This window comes from Ostrea edulis, chromosome 10 (genome assembly GCF_947568905.1).
Source record: "Ostrea edulis chromosome 10, xbOstEdul1.1, whole genome shotgun sequence".
Classification (NCBI taxonomy): Eukaryota; Metazoa; Mollusca; class Bivalvia; order Ostreida; family Ostreidae; genus Ostrea; species Ostrea edulis.
Genome location: NC_079173.1, coordinates 27,752,943 through 27,760,801, shown reverse-complemented (window position 1 = coordinate 27,760,801; position 7,859 = coordinate 27,752,943). Strand labels below are relative to the sequence as shown.

The following is a 7,859-nucleotide window of genomic DNA, read 5'->3' as shown; positions in this document are numbered from 1 at the left end:
GCATGCATAGTCTACACATATTTTCTGTCATGACAAACTTCACCTTCGATAAATAATTTAATAAATAGGCTAGGCTCTGTTGAACTAAGACAAATTGATAACGAGTTAAGATGGTCACCTTCTATAGCTACATGTAGACGCTTCGTTGTTGTTGCCAAGTGAATCATTGCGCGGCTCAGTTGACTTGTATTTTTCGTTTGATTAACGAAGGTTAGTATCTTTAGTATCTTTGTCTCCTGCATTAAATTATCAGGAATGACTTTAATTCTGGGGCAAGTTAATACGAGTATAACCTGGTTTGGGTCATGTAAATATATAAAGCTGTATATGTAATTTTGTTCCGTGATCCAGATTGCTGGGTTTTCTGAAAACGTACAGGGGCAACGCGTGTTTCCGAAAACGACCTGATATCGTCATATGAAGAAGATGCCCCGAATCTCCTGTTGCAGGTTGAAGATTATGACCCAAATGATCCTGCATTTAGTAGAAATGAGATGTACATCTGCTGACAAGTAGATTGTAGGCCGAATAGGAAAACAATGTGCCCGAAAATTATCATGTTGTGAAAAATTCGCGAATTGATACCATAATTTGTCGTTTCATGAAAGAAATTATTTGTTTTCTATAGAATTTAAACCGCATATTGTTTAGTAAGAGTTGAACCTATACAATATCAATTAATCTGTTGTGGCCCAGTCGGTGCTGCGGAGGTCATAGAACAATTGTTTTTCTCTTTATCAAAAGTATATCTTTCTATGAAAACCCCTAAAGGTACGGTGTGTATATTCCCTGTGTTTAATTGAATTGGTACTCTTTTCCCTACAATTTTTTTCAGTTATCTGGTGACGCCCAGTTTTTATTCTAATTAAATTGATTAGAATATTCGTTGACATCCCTACTTTTTTCTTATTCTCGAATCCCGCTCGCGCCGGTAAGTGAGAAAGTTTACCAGTTTACTTTCAGAAGGTAGGTCTTTCCAGGTAATTGTATCTGGGTTGAGAGAACCAAGATACAATGTACCTGGGAAGAGACCACCGACCTTCTGAAAGTAAACTGGTAAACTTTCTCACTTACCGGCGCGAGCGGGATTCGAGAATAAGAAATAAGTAGGGATGTCAACAAATATTCTAATCAATCTAATTAGAATTAGCTGGTTTGATTCTCAAATATCTAACAACGTCTTACAGAGGGTTCCGTCAGCACGACCTTTCGATCAATCAATCAGCGCATCGTCTAAGAAAGCATTGGTGCGATTACGGTTCATTCGAAACAATTATGTTGTATTAATAGCTCCAGATGTGTTTGAGAAGCGGTAGCGGATTCAAAACTGCTAATTTTAATTAGATTGTATTCGAATATTCATCCGATGAGTTGATATTCGAATATGAAAATTAAAGATTCGAATATTCGGTTATACATGTACAACCGTGTGATATCGTTTTCTTATTAACAATGTATTATCCAAAAGAAAGGTAACTCTGGAAAAGTTTATGGTAAAAAAGTGCCGGAGTTGTCTCTTATAATTACTTGCTAATTATGTGGATCCGCCGACTTGTTTCATGAGTATTGTCCATTACGTTCTAAATAGACTGAACCTTTTCATGTTGAGTTCGCTGTTTCATAAGAACAGTCATGCCTCGGAAGTTAAATGTTTGGCGGTTTTGCAAGAGGAAATTCAGTTTAGTGTTCGTTGTATTTGTCATTTGTAGTCTAATAATTGTAACCATTATTGGAAAACTAATTAACAAGAGAAAATGGTCAAGGCCTATAATTGTATTTGTTTAATCTTTGAATACGCTGTGTCCAACGCTATTATTAACGCTTCATTGACAGGGGATACGTCTGTAGGAGTTATCTTTCTTGCTGCTTGTTAGACGACCGATTCTTCAATTGGAGCTTCAATTAAACTTCCCCTTTTATGCTTTATCTGGAATTTTTAACAGCTAATATTTCGATATAAAGTTTTGAATATATATTGCACAGTGTCTCCCTTACAAAGTCTAGAAAGGGGCCTGCGTGGCCGAGTGGTTAGAGCATTGCGCTCAAAACCACACGGCCTCTCACCTCTGTTGGCGCGGGTTCCAATCCCGCTCGCGCCGGTAAGTGAGAAAGTTTCCCAGTTTACTTTCGGAAGGTCGGTGGTCTCTTCCCAGGTACATTGTATCTTGATTCTCTCTTCCACCGATAAAAACTGGGCTCCACCATATAACTGAAAAATTGTTGACTGTGGCAGAAAACATCGAAACAAACAAAAACAAACAAACTGTAGAGGTTTAACTTTCACATAATTGGATCACTGTTCGTCATCTTCACCTTCCATACCAATCCCGTGAGGATCCGGGTTAGAATATGTCCTCAGTACCCCTTGCTTGTCGTAAGAGGTGGCTAAATGGGGCGGTCCTTCGGATGAGACCGCAAAAACTGAGGTCCCGTGTCACAGCAGGTGTGGCACGATAAAGATCGCTCCGTGCTCAATGGCCATAAGCGCCGAGCATAGGCCTAAATTTTGCAACCCTTCACCGGCAGTGGTGACGCCTGCATATGACTGAAATATTATCGAGTTAAACAATATTCAATCAATCAATCAATCAATCCTTTCATACCGGTGCAAAACGTGTGGACAGGGTGATGCATATATCAGGACTTAATATTTATTTTGAACATGACCAATTGTTACTGAACGTTCGAATATATTCGAATACTGTAATCAAATATTCGGATATGAATTATTGACAGTTTTGACATTTCTAGAAATATGTGATTCATGGGCCTCATAAAGAAGTTTCACGTGACACTATTGCACGTTGGATTCGAACAGTGATGTGAGCGGCAGGATTTGAGGCTGCCATTTTTAAGGTTCATAGTGGCGGATCTGCATCTGTATCTAAAGCATAAAGAAACTTGGTTCCTGTTGATGACTTTTTGAGTAAAGTGAGTTGGTCAAATATTGACGTTTTTGGAATGTATTATGATAAACCGGTTGTCTATAATGACAAGTATTAATGTGTAGTTCTGAAGTTGTGAATAAAGAACCTCATTACGATTTGAAAAAAAGGTTATTGTATCATGAATAAAATCTTCACATTATCCCAGAAGTGACATTTTAAAAAAAAAGGAAATTAAACGAAACTTACATTGGTAAAAGTTTGATTTCAATTATTGGAGTAAATACAAGGCAATGTAGAAATTCGTTGACTCCCTCCAACCCCGCAGGGAGGTTTCTGTAATTCATATTAGTGCTTGCAAAATGTAAATGGCATAATGTATAGGTGTAAAGTCTTATTTACCTAGCACAAACATGTTTTAGCGGTGAAGCAATGATTTGGCGGCTGCGTAGTACAATTCACCCTACAGCGCCAATATGTAGAATCAAGCTTCGCCTTTATCAAGGTAAGTCTCGTTTACTTTCCTAATTTAATAGAAATTCATTTTGTAGTTCCGCTTTTGTTGTTAATTTCAGTATGCTTCATTATAAAGTGAACCTCTGGACGAGAAACAACACTAAAAACCCGGTCACTTACACAATAACGAATATAGATTGGAAAACACACAATAAACGCCAGATATTGACAAAATTCTCTGGGGAGTCGACACGCTGCCTCTTCCAATCCCGGGCTTAAGAGAAAGATTCAGGGTTCTCGCTTCCGGTAAAAAAAAGAGCTGGTCTACTGGCAATTGGCCCCTATCGTAATTCAGACACCGAGTTTCACTACAATGTCCATTTTGAGGAGAAATGTCCCAATTCCAAAACAGAAAAATTCTAAGCTGATACATTCATCTGAATTTTTTTTTTTAAATATGATTATCCCCAAACTCCTCTCTGGACTATGTTTAAAACCGCACATTAAAGGTCAACTGAAACGATTTTCAAAGTTCGTTTTTCAAATAAATTCCGTAAGAAAATACCATTCCTTAAATGTTTTCACATAAGAATAATTTTTGTTTCGATCATCCAGGTAGATACGACATCGTTAATTTCAACCCGGTAAATTTTATTGTATGAGTTATCTGCCCTTTAGGCGAACCTGATATTTCAATATGGCGGCACGATATGAAAATCATTCGGAAGATTGTATTCCTGAAATAGATATATCGCTAAGTGTTAATGTGCAGCCCTGCCAATACGAACCAGTTGTACAGCGAGACGCATCCCCACTAGTGGAAAACGATAGTTATTCAGAAAACAGCGAGGATCAATCGGACGAATGCCCTTCACCTGTTCACCATCTGATATGCGAGGTCGATATGCAATGGTTTGTTAATTTAGGCTAATTATTTATATGAGACTTTTAATGAAAACGAAACGATTACTCAAAGCTCAGAAGTGCATCAGCATGTATTTCTAAGACTAGTTTTCTATTATTCTAACAGGTGATCATATAGGCTAGTAATGTCATCGCAATGCCCTCAAGAAGGGAGTCCAAATGTTGCAGTGCATAGGATTGAAGAGGTGGGCGTGTCCTGCATCACAGATCACGAAGGTTTTGTTGTGGCAAACTGTCTCAACAAATTGGTTATAGGAACAGCTTATTATGAATGCATACAAAATATTGGTCCCTTGGAGGAGGGGGAATTGATTCACAAGTATGTATTTTGTTATGATTACTCAAAGTTAATATTGGGGGGGGGGGGGGGGGGGGGGGCACTCGGTCTCCTGATTCACTATGACACGGCCATAGTCATAGTCATTAATGAAGCATTGTAAAATAAATGTCTAGATACTATTAAATACCAATGTTCTTTAATATTTTCTAGATTGAAATTGCTAATTTATTTAAGTATTTCAAATAATTTAATGCAAATTAGTAGATAAAAATGAAAATAAGTATGTCAATGGTCAATGGGGCAGGCACTCGGTCTCCTGATTCACTATGAGCCATAGTCATAATGAACCTCTCCTATTTCAATATCTAAACCCACTGAATTGTTGACCCTTTTATGCACTTCCTTTCAAATAAACATAAAATGTGCCTCAATCAATTTCTTATGTTTTATCTTTACCCATTTTACTGTCTAACCATGTGTACATTTTATATCAATTTTAAATCAGAAATTAATTCCTGAAAAATCATTCATATTTAAAGTAACCCCATCCCCCCCCCCAATTTTTTTTTTTTTTTTTTGGTTAGATGAAAGTCATCAATTATATTTGAAATTTTAAAATTCTTCATAATTTTTTAAACAGATTTTATAGACATCATGCATATTGGAGATCTGGTAGTAGCTTGGGAAAAACAATTGGAAAGTTCTTCTATCCTGCGTTGTGACTATGATAAGAAATCATTCCATCACAACAGTACTGTGGATTTAAATACCCTTTGGTATTAATTTAAATGTGTGATAAATTCTTAATGCATTTTTCATAAGTGATATAAATAAATATAAACAAGTAAACATAGTTTGATGTTCAGTTTTTATATTGTACATAATATATATCACCAATTTACATATATGTAATTTGGGTTAAATCCAAAAGGTCTACAGGTCCCAGTCACCTGAGTTTGACACATGTTGGTAGGAATTTGTGATCGGGGCAGGAGAATTACCAACAACATCCATTATATTAACTTCCTGGAGTTTCTGTAGGAGCCAAACTGATCACTTCCTGCATCAATTCAAAGGCTTAATCTGAAATATAACAAAACGTTACAATTCAATAAACATGTACTTATTGTCTAGTATTATGAATATCCACTCACATACATACTAATTATGTGGGTCAATTTAAAAAATGTACATATTTGAGGTGAAGAAAAACAAAAAAAATCAAATGTCGCAGAAAATTAATTTTCATATTAATGAAGCATTGTAAAATAAATGTCTAGATACTATTAAATACCAATGTTCTTTAATATTTTCTAGATTGAAATTGCTAATTTATTCAAGTATTTCAAAAAATTTAATGCAAATTAGTAGATAAAAATGAAAATAAGTATGTCAATGGTCAAAATTGACCTACATGTAAAATTTGTACATGTATTCCGTTTCTTTTTCCAACAACTGGATTTATTTAATGATACAAGTTTAATTTTCCATCTCATAATTATAAGAATATTATCAAAACTATGGTTGTAAGAAATATTCATTTATCAATTTCACAATTTATCTATTTAGTAAATTGTAAAATTGCTTCTTTTGGGGGGAGGGGGGGTCTGTAACTTGCGAAATTTGCATAGTATCAGCATGGATAAATAAATATATGCTCTGCATTTAATTAATCAAATGTGGATCATGTGTACTTAGTTATGTTGCATGTATATCATAAAGCTGATTAAGTATACTCGACTAGTGATATTTTTATTGTACTACTACTTGTGTAGATTTTTCTATACCTATTTCTGGATTTTATATTAATTATTGTACTTCAGAGAAAACTCAGTACAAATATGTGTCCTATATTTACTTGTTTTAAAATCATTTACCTTTATGGCATAAAAATAATGAATTTTAGAAAAATTTACAATTTTTTCATGTTTGACACTGTATTGAGTTTGTATTCAAATTTAGTAACAGTATCGAGAGTAACATCATGGACAAAGTGTAAAAAATCTAAAGGGCATGAGTGTAGAACACAAGTGAAAAAATATTCAGATTTTATACAAAGTTACTTAACATGCATATTGGCTATGATTCTAATTTACACATTTGCAAAAGTTCACTTCAATCTAGAATAATATTCATAGATATTTACTTGATATCCTTCACCTAACTTGTATACATATGTATGTATATGTATGTTACATGAACAATTGAACATTCAAAGTATCCATTAAATTTACACCAATGTGTAATATTTTTGAAAACAAATTTGATAATACAATTCATGTCATTTTGTGGCTCTAGTACAAATCTTGCCATTATTCCATATGTGGTTTGTGTAGTCATTTCATAAGTGTTTGTCCCATTCATGATTTAATCATTTTGAATGGCAGGATCATATGACATTGAATGGAATTGGTTGTTTTTGTTGATTGTCTTGGAATTGGGTGGTGGGGGAAGAATGATTCGGACATTGTCATCAACTTCTAACTCATATAAACTAATATAAACAAATGAATGAAAGTAAACTTCAGTTATGAATGACTTGTGTGACTGCATGAAGGGGGGGGGGGGGTAATAAAAATAAGCTTCAGTATGAAATAATTGTGTGACGGGTGGGGGTAGAGGATATTCGTATAGAGAACAAATAAATCGTGTCATACTATATCAATGTCAATAAAAAAGCCAATATCATTTACATCAAAACTTACGTTCTTTTCTCCACAGCTCTGGAAGTTTTGTTTATGAAGGGGAAAGTCCAAATCTGTTTTCCGTTTTCGGCCCTTTCAGGTCTTTGTAGCTACGTGTAGCGGTTTGTAATCAAAGAGAATTGGGATTGGCTTTTTCTTTCATTGCATTCTTGAGTGTTCCATGCAAAGACCATGCCATGGACAGCTGATGGACGGCTTATTATGTAGGCCTAACAGTCCTCAATAGAGTGCTTCGACGGCCAATAATTAATCCATTGTTTTTAATTTCCCCACCCAAATTCCGCAATTTTTTGTGTGTGTAGGGAAACTAAACATTGTTACTCTGTCTATATTAAACCTTACAGTCAGGAACCGCACAAAACACCATATTTACTCGTTGTTTACCGGACGTCACCTGCTGATTAGCGTCTTTAGTTTCAATATGGCGGGTTCGTGTAAAGGGGCATAACTCCCGCAATATTTTCTGCTCTGACACAGGTGCGCTATCTTTATCCGCGCGTATCGCGGATATATGACCAAAATGAACCGAACAAACCCGCACAATCATTTTATACGATCTAAATGAAGCAAATACATACTTAATATGGAAAAAGTTATATTTCGTTTCAG

The 7,859-nt window shown here is 35.2% G+C and overlaps 2 long non-coding RNA genes across 2 annotated transcripts; one reads left to right on the top strand and one right to left on the bottom strand.

The window, feature by feature from the left end:
- The first annotated feature begins 3,846 nt into the window (after positions 1–3,846).
- LOC125654214 (uncharacterized) lies at positions 3,847–5,398 on the top strand. Its single transcript, XR_008799501.1, has 2 exons — positions 3,847–4,584; positions 5,195–5,398. It is a non-coding gene; the product is annotated as an uncharacterized LOC125654214 (long non-coding RNA).
- Position 5,399: 1 nt separating this feature from the next.
- Positions 5,400–7,859, bottom strand: LOC130051076 (uncharacterized). Its single transcript, XR_008799502.1, has 2 exons — positions 7,251–7,859; positions 5,400–5,628 (listed from the first exon to the last, which is right to left on the bottom strand). It is a non-coding gene; the product is annotated as an uncharacterized LOC130051076 (long non-coding RNA).